The sequence below is a fragment of the Canis lupus genome, chromosome 23 (assembly GCF_011100685.1).
Source record: "Canis lupus familiaris isolate Mischka breed German Shepherd chromosome 23, alternate assembly UU_Cfam_GSD_1.0, whole genome shotgun sequence".
NCBI lineage: Eukaryota > Metazoa > Chordata > Mammalia > Carnivora > Canidae > Canis > Canis lupus.
Genome location: NC_049244.1, coordinates 33,351,128 through 33,363,490, shown reverse-complemented (window position 1 = coordinate 33,363,490; position 12,363 = coordinate 33,351,128). Strand labels below are relative to the sequence as shown.

At 33.1% G+C, this 12,363-nt stretch overlaps 1 protein-coding gene across 4 annotated transcripts in view; it reads left to right on the top strand.

The window, feature by feature from the left end:
* Positions 1-12,363, top strand: part of STAG1 (stromal antigen 1) — a 393,362-nt gene that overhangs the window by 339,427 nt on the left and 41,572 nt on the right. The window lies entirely within an intron of this gene.

Sequence of the window (12,363 nt, the reverse complement as noted above, 5' to 3'; positions counted from 1 at the left end):
ATTATTATTACTAAAATAAAATACCTTGCTTAAATCATTACTTATTAATTTATTCTTACCAGTTACAATAAATTATAATTTTTAATGAAGTATATAGTAATTATTATCAATTCTTGCTTTATCCTATGAGTAAGTATATTTTACCTCTTTGAAAGAACCAGTTCTTCAAGCAATAGATGCAGAACTGTATAGATACACAAATTTAAAAGTCTTACCAGAAATCACTATAGTAGAAACCACAAGAGCTCTGATAGGTGACATGCTATTAAAAAGAATAATATTGAATGTAATGCTATGTAAGTCTTAGTTTTGGAATTATAGCACCTTGGGGTCCAAACTAAACACTCTTGTTAAAAAAAAATTATCTAGTAATTTTTTTTTCATTTTAATCTAGCCATGACCATTCAAAACAAAAAGGAAAATACAAGTTAGATTAAATTAAACTAGGATCCAAGAGAGTCAAACAGAGCCTAAAGCCTACTAAACTTGAGGACATTTTGTAATGTAGACAAATCCCAAGGCCCTCCGGCGTAGACTATCTAATAAGTAGCACATCTCCCCTGATCAAGTTGGGATTCTAAAGAGTTACTTCCAGCACAAGGGTAAATTAGAAATAAACCCATGCCAGCTCCATTCATGGGGGAATATAGGGAAAATAGCCTGTCTTAAAATTTGTCATTGAATAAAAGGGAGAAAGTAGGTCTTTCATTGAAAGTTTATAACCATGAATGAGCTTTCATGTAGATTTCCATCCTAAATTCATACTACTTTAGTGGTCCATTAAAAAATTTAAAAAGTTAAGATTTTGATTTAAAATATTCTGTCTTGGTGATTATCTCCAGGCACCTAACACAATCAAGTGTAAATCCTTTCTAAAGGAACTTGCCTCAAAGAGGCAGATAAAATTTTAAGAAAAATTAGCTCCTGGTTAAGATTACACAACTCAGAAGAAAAGAAACCATGAACAGAACCATGAAGAGAATCAGACCAAAAAAATGCTATTTATACGTTGAAATTATCTGATACAAATATAAAATAAATATATTACAGTTTTGCGAGAGAGGCTTTAACATATGTTTGTAAAGAGCAAACACTTGATAAAGAACCAAGTCAAAATACCACAATGTTTACATATCCTCATCTTAACAAAACAGAAGATATTCAACCAGTAAAGAAGGTTAATGATACATTATAGAACCAACAGCATGATATACAGCATTCCTTTTTTCCTAATTAATAACTTGAAGATTTCTCTGCCTTTAGAAAGAAATTGGGGTTTTTTATTTATTCTCAATTAGAGCAAGAATAATTGGTTAGCATCGTGTTTTTTATATTTTATTGACAGTTTTAGTCTTGAAAAGCAGAAATCAAAATTAACCTTTTATTAGTAACAAAAGTCACTTTAAAGTGTATAATGCTTTCATGTTTTTGAAATGTTCCTTAATATGACAAAGGAGATTGAATATAGTTAAAATAAGTTAAAATTTGATAGCAAGAATTTATATGTTGCAAACAGAGTTACTTTTGTTTTGATGTTTTCATCTAGTTGATTTTGGTATTCCATTTTTTAACCTGTTACAGTAAAATTATTTTGAAATTCCTTAGCTTTCTGTTTAATTTTGGTCTGACTCATTCTTCTAATAAAAGATATCTTCATTTTTTTATCATTTGTCATAATACAGATTTCGTAATTGTCATTGTCACGGTGGCAGTGCAGCTTTTGTGGTCATCACTGATTTTCTTTATGCCAGAAAATGCTGCAGCATCTTTTAGGTGCATTATTATTCAGTTGATTTCTGTTTATAGTTTTGCGTGTATACATACTGTATGTGAAATTCTCCTTACTAAAATGTTTCTCAGATTATTTCTTCTCATTTTGAAGTTGTTGGTAATTTTTTTAACCCAAGTATATTCAATAATCATTGAGTGTTGGTTATATCTATCATTTAAAAGTTATTCTCTAAGTGATAATCTTGAAAAGAATGAATTTTCAAGACACAAGCAAACTTTAAAAATTAATCTCTCATTGCTAAGATTTATCCTTTTAAAACAATTATTATAAAAAATTTCTAAAAATTTAAAAAGCAATTATTGTAATGACTCGTATGTAATAATCACTAGATCAGTAATTGCCAGTTTTCTAATCCCATGTAATGTGGGATATTGTTGAAAATTGAAGATCCGCATAAATAAGCTTTGTATGTGTTTAATCTCTATTATTAATATCCCATCTGATAAGATATCAACTCCCTAACTATAGTTTCAACCACGTCATTAGCTTGTTGTACAAATAACCTTGAGGCAAGCCACTTGATAGAACAGATAATGTATGTCAAAGCATTTTATCTATTGTGAAATGCTTTCCAGATATTAGTAACAACTAAAATAATCACTTATCATTGTCAGATTACTTATTTGTAAAATTAAAAATTGTACTTGGCCAGTCAACTCTAGCTCTAAAATTCTTCAGTTTTCTAAGGTTAATAACTGCTTTACCTGTAGATGTCTGGGTAGGTATACAAGAATCTTAATAGTGGTTAACTCTGGGAAAGAGAAATTCTTTGGGGTCAAGCATAAGAAGGAGAGAAACTTATTTTTGCTTTATAGCTTTTGTTACTGTCTGAGGGATTGTTTTTGTTGATGACTATATCTAACAGTGATAATTTTATCACAAAAACTTTCAAAAGCTGCTAGTACAGAAACATCCTGATTATCTCATCCTAATCTTAGATTTTGATTTATCACATATAACTCAGAGTTGTTGAGCTTGGATAAATACTAGAAAAATGCCTAGTGTGTTCTGTATCTTATTTGCTGTAGCAGTATTATTCTGTTGTTTATAAGTGTGATATTAAAGCTATAAGGAAATTTGCAAGTGATCTGATGAGACCTGCTTGTTTTAGGTAAGACCTAGAAAGGGACATTGTTATTATTTTTACCTTGCTGATATTTTACATTTTGTAAGTCACTTGAATTAAGTGCTTTAACTTAATTAAATATTCCTAATAATTCTATAAAATGGATGTTATGATAATCCCACTGTACAAATAAGGAACTTGATACTTAGAAACATTGGGACTTGATTAAGATCTGAACTTAGAGCACAAGTCTTTTGAATCTCAATCTAGAAGTTTTTCTGTTGGCACTTTTTAAATTCTTCATTCCTCTTAAAACAACTAGTTCTAAAAGGTTTTGTTTTTTATAAATAAATTTTCTAAGGGCACATTGGTTGACTCCTTTCTGAACACAAGCTAACAATGTTAATCAGTTGGGTACCAAAAAGTTAGGTAAGTTATGTCATATAGCCAGGTTTTTTTCATCATTCAGTATCCCCAGTAGGATATATTTAATGAGAAGTTGCTGTGATTTTAAATGCCTCAGTTTGTAATGCCAGTGGATTACAGTTGAAGTATACAAAAGACTTTGGTAATGCAATCTATCCTTTTTCTTTTTGTTCCCTGAAACTTAAATTTGATACTGTAGCCCCTTGGGGTCTATGTATTTAAAATGTGTAATGTTGATCACTCAGAGACAACTTGAAAGTGTTCTTATTTGAATTATTTTCAGTTTTTGTTGTTGAGCAATTATTATGTTAATGTGAAATGAACCATTTTGCTAGCGAGCTGAACTAGCCGGCTAACCAGTTTTTCTTTACTCACTTTTATAGAAATTCCTTTAAATCTCTGAGGAAGTCATGTTTTTGATTAATCAATTATGCTTATTAGTTTGGGATGTAAAATATAAAGTAGAATGGTTTTCATAAATTCAGGCTCTCTTACTTGACTATTTGTTCATTGTAAAAAATATATAAATAAAATTTCTGAATCTTACCACTTATGGATAACCACTGTTAATATTTTGGTGTATTTTCTTTCAGTACTTCTCACATATTTCAGCCTTATTGAGATCATAATGTATTTACAGTTTACAAAGTTTTGTGTCTCCTCTTCAATCAGCATTTCCTTTAGCTACTAAGAAGTGTTTGTAGATAATATTTTAATGTATGGATGATAGTCCATAATTTATTTTACCACTCTTACCTCTTGGATTTTTAGGTTGTTTAAGCATGTTAATAAAATTGATGATGCCATGATGGGCATTCTGATGCAAAAGTTCTCTGTTTTACACTGTTTCATCTTGTATTATATTCTTAGAAATGGAACTGTTGGGTCAGAGATGGTACATACTTTTAGTCTTGATATATATTGCCACATTGCTTTTTAGAGAATACTTTCTAAAATTTATTTTTTTCTCTATTGTTTATGACAATAAATATATCATTCAGAAAATTATGAATGGTAGTTATATTTGAAGTTTAAATTCAAGTTATAATTTAACACAACAGTGAACACTTTCATAAAATAAAGTATATGAGAAGACTATATATCAAGAACAGGATTAGATCTTTATTTGAATTGGAAGTGCATTGGGTTTTACCAATGGGTATTTCCTCTGTTCCCCTAATTTCCAGAGTTGAAGCTCTTTGGCAGTCACACAGGTCATGCTCAGTATACTTTGCTCCGGTGCCCCCTAGTGCTGGTCCTGTAGAAGCAGCCTTCAGTTTCTCTTCTCTAACAGAAAACATCCTTCTTCCTTCAGCTCCTTCTGGACATATACAAAGACATGTAAAGAGCCAGGTAAATAAGAGTTAGGGCTAATATAATGCCCCTGTTGCCTTTTTTGGCCTGGGGATGTAGAATTTATCCTCAATATTTTTTTTTCCTCCTAGGAGGAGCTGTCCTACTCTCTATAATCTTAAATTTGTAGCTCTCAGCCTTACCCTGCATGTTCCTATTATAGATAGCAGTAGGGAGGGCCTGGGGAAAACATCCCTGCCTTCTGGGCCCTGGCCCTATTCCTTGTCTTTTAAATAAAAGAAAGTCAACATCCCTCAGGTAGCTGCAAGTGAATTTATTATTGAAGTATTTAGCTGCAAAATTTATTCCTCCATTACCCTCTTGACTGAAGGGTCTCCTCCACAAACTCCAACTTGTTTACCTCCAAACAGACTGAAGAAGGGAAGGGTTAGGATGAAGATGGGACTGGTGGTGGCCAACCCAGTGAGGAGACATGTTTAACCTTGCTATTCTTCATGAAATATACATTTTTTACAAGTGTATTAGAAATAGGCTCAAATATGTAAAAATCTACAGGCTGCTTTCTACACCTTTCTTTTCTCTTCCCTTCCCAGTCCTTTAGAATAAATAAGAAAGAAAGATAGCTCACCTGGGACCTACCCCAAATTTCCTGTAAGAACAAAATACAGATAGCACCTCTCTATTTGCAGAATTAACTACTTTGTGGGGGGAGGGGAATGCGGCCAATAGTGAAAAGTAATAGCTTTTCCTCTAGGAACAAATTTTTAGTAGTGTGTAACCATTTTACTTCATTCTTTTTTTCTTGAATGTTTCCCCCCTACCTTTTATTTTATGAGAATTCTATCCTTAGTAACTATCTAGTTTATTTAAAGCCTTTCCTTTTGATTGTTCCATGACTTCAGAGTCATTCAAGAGTCCTATCTCAAGTGTTGATTGGCTGGTCTAGGAGAGTTTAAGGAGAAAGATCCAGATCTTGATTAATAGCCATTTCTTATTCAGCTCTCAGAATGTTCTTTTAAAAAAAAAAAATCTGAAATACTGAAGTAGGTTCATACCAAAATCTGAACTTCTCCAGAATTTTATCTAACTCTAACATTCTAAAAGCCTCTGAAAACCAGAAGTAAATATGTTCAATTATAAAAGAACCTACAAGTTATGAGTCTAGCATTCCATTAATAATTATATGCTGTTTGCAACCCTATTCCTGGGGCCCCATTCTTAAAAATTGCTGTCTGTTAAGGAAAGACAGTATAAGGCTTCCTCAGTTTTATTAGCCTATTCAGTAAGGTGCTGTTTTTACTTATACAGGGACAGTGGTCTTTAAAGTACCTATTTTATAGGTGCAGATTTTATAAATACTGAAACTCCTTAACATATTTAATACCTTATGATATAAGAAATAAGCCAGGACTGAGAAGATCTATCCAAGTACCAATTATTATAATGTGAAAGTATGTTTAAACTGAGCTTTTCAGAGTTCTAAAGCAATATTTAGAATATTTAAACAAAACAGAACACTTCCCACTTTCTAGTACAGAGATTGGGATTTGCCTCACCAGAATTAATGATAAAAGTGTACTTTCCTGTCTGTCCATTTATTTGAATAGAAAGGAAATGGGTGTTTCATATTCTACTTAATACCTCTGATAGGGATCCCTGGGTGGCGCAGCGGTTTGGCGCCTGCCTTTGGCCCAGGGCGCAATCCTGGAGACCCGGGATCGAATCCCACATCGGGCTCCGGGTGCATGGAGCCTGCTTCTCCGTCTGCCTATGTCTCTGCCTCTCTCTCTTTCTCTCTCTGTGACTATCATAAATAAATAAAAATTAAAAAAATAAAAAATAAATACCTCTGATAACATAATGCATACCTTCCTACAGTAGGTTTTTTTGTTTTAAAATGTATTTTTTTTCCAGCAGCCATTCTAAAGTTGCCAGGTATTTGTTAAAGGACTTCTTGTTACAGACCCAATTTATATATATAAGAAACTCCTAGCTTATAAGTAGGGTTTATTTCCAGCATTTTTGTGTTAGATCATGATCTTTGGAGTTAAATCTAAGTTCAAATTTTGGTGCCATTTCTTACCACCTGTGGCAAAGAAGCAAGTTACTTCCCTCTTTGAACTTCAGTTTCCTATTGTGTATGTGATATTCACTGTGGGATAGGGTTTTGGGGAAGATTGAATTGAAGGAAATGTTTTAGCAAGCAACAACTGTTGTTTTGATGGCATTAAATTGCAGTCCTAGCCTATGCCTTCCTAATCTCCCCTTTCAAAATCAAGAATTGATACTAAACGAACTGTTCTCTAAGGCTATGGGAGTATGTAAACATGCTTAGTAGCTAGTGTAGGTTTGAGAAAGAACATGGTAGATTTTTGTTCTTCACCTGTATCTTTGGAAATTCAAGTCTCTCACTTTGGTCCTAGCAGCCACTATTTTTCCCCTGCTCCTTTCACTCCTTAAGCTTCTTTCATCTTTGTACACTACAGGAAATAAGTCAGATATTTTGGAACTACAATAGGCAGCTGAAGGAATCCTGGATCATAAGTAGATTAGTTTGAGGCAAAGTCAGAAGATGGGGATTCAAATTACCAAGAACAGCAACACTGAAAACTAGGTATTACAACTAGGGTTTAAATATTCAATAGTTACTTTAATGTATACTGACAAAAGTGGCACACCCTCTCCCCCACCCTAAAGAGAAGCTAGTAGCAGCTATTCATTGAAGAAAGCAATTTTTAAAATATTATATAGGGTTTACTTCTCCACGGTGGTGATGGTTTTTACATCTTTTGCTTACTGATGTGTCCCAAGTGAATGAATTTAGTTCCATTTGTTTTTATCATATTTAATGTTGATAATGACTTAATTGGGCTGAAAAATAATATAATGAGCCTCATTATGTGTTAGTAATGGCACTAAGTACAAGTAAACATAACACAGTTTATGTTCCAAAGAGCTTTATAGCCCAGTATAGACTGGGCACACTACAGCCCATGGACCCATACCCTGACCTTTGTTTTTATAATAAAGTTTTAATGGAACACAGCCATGCTTGTTCATTCATGTACTGTCTTGGGCTGCTTTTCTTACAGTAGCAAAATAGTTGGGACAGAGACTATACGACCCATGAAACCTAAAATACTACAGTCTGACTGACGCTTTACACAAAAAGTTTGCCAATCCCTGACCTCACAAAGTAACCCCTTGCTCTTGTTTACGAGACTTTGTCAATAATCCTGTTTTTCTATTCTGGGTAAGTAGTTTTGAGCCCCTTCTTTATCATGAAAATTGATCACTAAATTCTTCACAGGCTTTATTTTCATATTCTAACATCTTTGACCTGGTCTTGGTCCTCATTTTACAACTTCTCTGTTCTTTTGCTGCCCATTCTAAAATATGTATTTGTTATATATTGATAGTGTTGAACTGGTTTTGTGTATGTACTACTAGTTCTTCGGTGGCTTCAGTTTTCTGGCTGTAATTATCTTAATGGTATTTCATATCTATAGATAAGTAGACAACTAAATTAGGTTTTTCTCTAGACACACAAAATTGTGATACATAAAAAAAATGTACAAACATGAAGGAAGCTAAAGAAGTCAGTACAGAAGAAAAATAGTGACCAAACTGAGAAACTTGACTTCCTTCATTATTATTCCAAAATAAAGACGGAGGACAAAATCTGCTATACTGTAGGACAAAATCTGGTATACTGTATCCCAGACCTACACTAGATACATGTTTGTGTGTGTATAGGACCTAAACTCTGACCTTTCTTCACTGATCGTAGTCATATTGAGATACTTGGTTCTTAAGGAACAGTCTACATTTAAGATCTATTTTTCTAGGATGTTAGAGCCTTTGTGCCTTTGAGAAAACTCCTTTCTTATATGAGTTATATGATAAATTCACTGTCTTCATTATGCCAGCCTTATTCAGGGTTTTTCATTGTTGAGATTTTGCCAGCCAGAGTGTAAAACATCTTAATTACTTGAAATTCTTGGTTTCAAAAAATCTACCAGGAAGAAAAACAAAAACAAAAAACTTGGGCCCAGCTAGTGAGACAACTTCCAAAATGGATAAAAAAGAATGTAGTCCCAAGATATTAAAACTTAAATCTCAGGATAATCTTATCACCTAAACCATTCAAATTCTTTCCACAGCTACTTGGGAAAAGTGTCCTGATGCCAAGCTACTTTTTGAAAATAAAAGAAAACACTGGTTCCATTTAGGAAAAAGCATTTGAAAACAAGTACTATATAGTTAGTTCATATTATAGCTTATACTGTACTGAGATTACTCTTTTTTTCACTCTCTGCCTTTAGTTCTCACCTCTATAATTTAGGTACTCTGGCTACAAAGGTGATTTTATAAGTAAAGTAAGTGTTCAAAGTTGTAGAGGTACTCCCTAAACATTCTAGTTTCTTAAAATTACAGTCTGGATAACTAGCATATCTTGCTCTTGGGTTGTTGTTTTTCAGTGTCCTCTGAGTTGACCATCTTTTTTGTTTATATATAAATATATATGAGTATTTTGAGTTTCAATTTTCTTATATCCATAATGTCTTTTTCCTCAACATATTAATTTACCCACTTATTAGAAAAAAGTCATTATAGTACAATGGTTAAGAGCACAGAATGGAGGCAAACTGCTTTGGTCTTTGGGACTGCATTTAACATCTCTGTGCCTCTTTGTATGTAAAATGGGAGAGTGATGATAATACCAATATCCATCACAGTTTGGAGGATTAGTTGAGTTAATTCACAAAAAGCTTAGAATAGTGCCTGGTACATACATAGTGTGTGTCAGTAAATGTTAACTTTATTATTATTGAATTCTAGCCCATAAAAAAATACTACATATAAAAATATTCCTGTTTATTCAGTGTAAGTTAAGCATGTTTAGTTTTTCTCATAATGACTTTACAGCTATTACAGCAGGAGAAAAGGTATTTCATTCCAGAATATATGGAATGTAACAAGTTTCCTCAAACTTTAAAACAGCGGTGCACCTGGGTGTCTCAACCACCGTGGCTCAATGGTTGAGCATCTGCCTTTGGCTCAGGGTGTGATCCTTGGGTCCTGAGATTGAGTCCCACATCAGGCTTCCCTGCAGGGAGCCTACTTCTCCCTCTGCCTGTATCTCTGCGTCTCTCTGTGTGTCTCTCAAAAATCTTTCCAAAAAAAAAAAAAAGTTTTTAACAGCCAACAGTTTATTTTAAAAGGAGTTCAAGTAAATGTGCTAATTTTTGTGGTTTAAGCTCTCATTATTGGCCCTATTAAGCATCTTCTTATATTTTTTTCTTACTTTTTCTTACCCTTTTGAATATCATATATTCTTGCTTTTCAAAGGACATTATGAATAAATAAAATCTATCCAAAAAAAATTTTTAACAGCCAACAGTTTATTTTAAAAGGAGTTCAAGTAAATGTGCTAAGTTTTGTGGTTTAAGCTCTCATTATTGGCCCTATTAAGCATCTTCTTATATTTTTTTCTTACTTTTTCTTACCCTTTTGAATATCATATATTCTTGCTTTTCAAAGGACATTAAGAATAAAGCCAACTCTGAAACTTACCTTAATGCTGGAATTTTAAAATCGTAGACTCTGAACCTCTTAAAATTTTGGTTTAACATCCTGAAAATTTCTAAAGATTTTTACTACCATGTATCCCAGTAGTGGCTGTTAACTTGAGCACAATCACAGTCTTGGGAATCATAATTCCAACTATTTAAATCAAATGAAATATAGTAAGATGCCTGCATAATGAAGTGGGAAATTGTACAGTGAATAAAAAGCACTATATTCTGAAATCCACAAGAACCTAAATTCTACTCTCAGCTGCTTAAAGGGATTTACCATATAAAGATTAGTTAAAATATACAGTTTCTCTTTCCATTTACCTAAACCTATTGTTACTTGTATTTCTTTTAATGGAATCTGACTACAATTAACTTTCTTGAGCACTCAAATAATATTTAGGTTGCATCCAAATCTAGTCCAAACTTTACAGCTAAAGGCCTTTAGCTTCTAATTTTTGGTTCCTTCTCATTCATTTCTTCTTTAAATACTTCTGATTAGTTTTGGTAGGTTGCTTACTTATTTGCAATGTTAAGTATACAACTTTTCAAATGAATTTGCAAGTTGTCATTTTGTGTAAGACATATCTGCTTTATGATTGACCTTTAAAGGAATACTTGCCTCCAACTCCAAAGATAGCTCCCTAGACAGCTTCTTTGCATACTAACCAAGAAATTTAAGGAAATAAGCATTACTACCTCCTAGCATCATTTTTTAGAACTCTGTTCATAGTTTGGTAAAACAAACACATTACACATTTAACCCTAGGATTGTAGTATCATCTATATTATGTATACTTAACATTTCATTCAGTAAATATTTATTAAACACCTACCATGTGCCAAGCACTATTCTAGGTACTAGCAAGGGAACAGTGAACATTCATCCTTTGAATACTAGGAGTTTTAACCAGTTAGCACCTATCTGTTCTCATTGGAATGCCTAGGAGTCAATTCAACAGAATCACAGAATGCCATAGAACCTCATCATTCAGATTCAGTTATAGTTTTTTTGACTCTATAATCCTGAGACGTAAGTTTTCTAAGGTCACGTAACTAGTCAGTAGCCTGGCTTGCTTTTTGTTTTTCTTTCAGTTATTCAGCAAACATTCTCAATTTGTTTTTTCTATTGAAAAGATAAAAAAAAATCCTCCATCAATCTCAAAAGACCCTTCTAGCAGCCATCTTTTTTTTTTTTTTTGGGGGGGGGGTCTTGACCAACTTTTTTATAAGAGTTTGACTTCTTTTTCTTTCAACCCACTGCAATCTGACTTCAGCCCTTTTAATTCCACTGAAAGTGTTCTCCTCAAGGTCACTCACAACCTTATCATTGCTGATATGAGATACTTTCTAATCCTTAGCTTGTCTTTTCTTTGTGGCATTTAAATTACTACATCCATTTTTTAATTTTTTTCTTAACATTTTTTAGTGTTTTCTTTGCAGAAGATGCCATATTCTTCTGGTTTTTATTCCTACTCAGACCATTTCTTACATTTCTTCACATGCTCTTCTTTCTCAGCCATGTTATATATTTTTGTTTCCCAAGATACTTTTGTCCACCTTCTCTACATAATCTCTTTGAGTAATCTGGTGTACTTCCATCGCTTCTGTTGCCATCTAAATGCCGAGGACTCTCAGATATTAATTCTTGCTTAATAAATTCTTTCCCATGGGCTTTGAACTCCTGTAATGAACTTCCTACTACACATCTCCAGTAGGATATTTTTCAGGAATATCAGATCATCATCTCCAAATTGAACTGTTAGGTCAATGTTTTTTTGTGTGTTAACTATTTCGGTGATTTACCCATCATCCACCTAATAGGTAACTACCTAGAACTTTAGGATTAATCAATGTCCCCCATTCTGATTAGTGCATAAGTTCTATGCTGCTGTTTTAATTTCTCCTCAAACTGTTTCACGTCAAAAAAAAAAAAAAGTGTCTCACATCTTTACTGCCAACATTTTATTTTCAGGCCTTTATTCTAAATTATTCCTATGGCTTTTGTTAATATGTAAGGAAACATAGAATAGTGATTAAAGAGCATGGATTTTAGACAGAAGAGTCAGATAACCCCATATTTGGATCCTTACTCTGTTACTTAGAATCTATGGGTGTTCTGAAGTTAAGTTGCCTCATCTGAATAGTAGCACTTCATACAGTGATTGTGAGATTTAAATTTATGG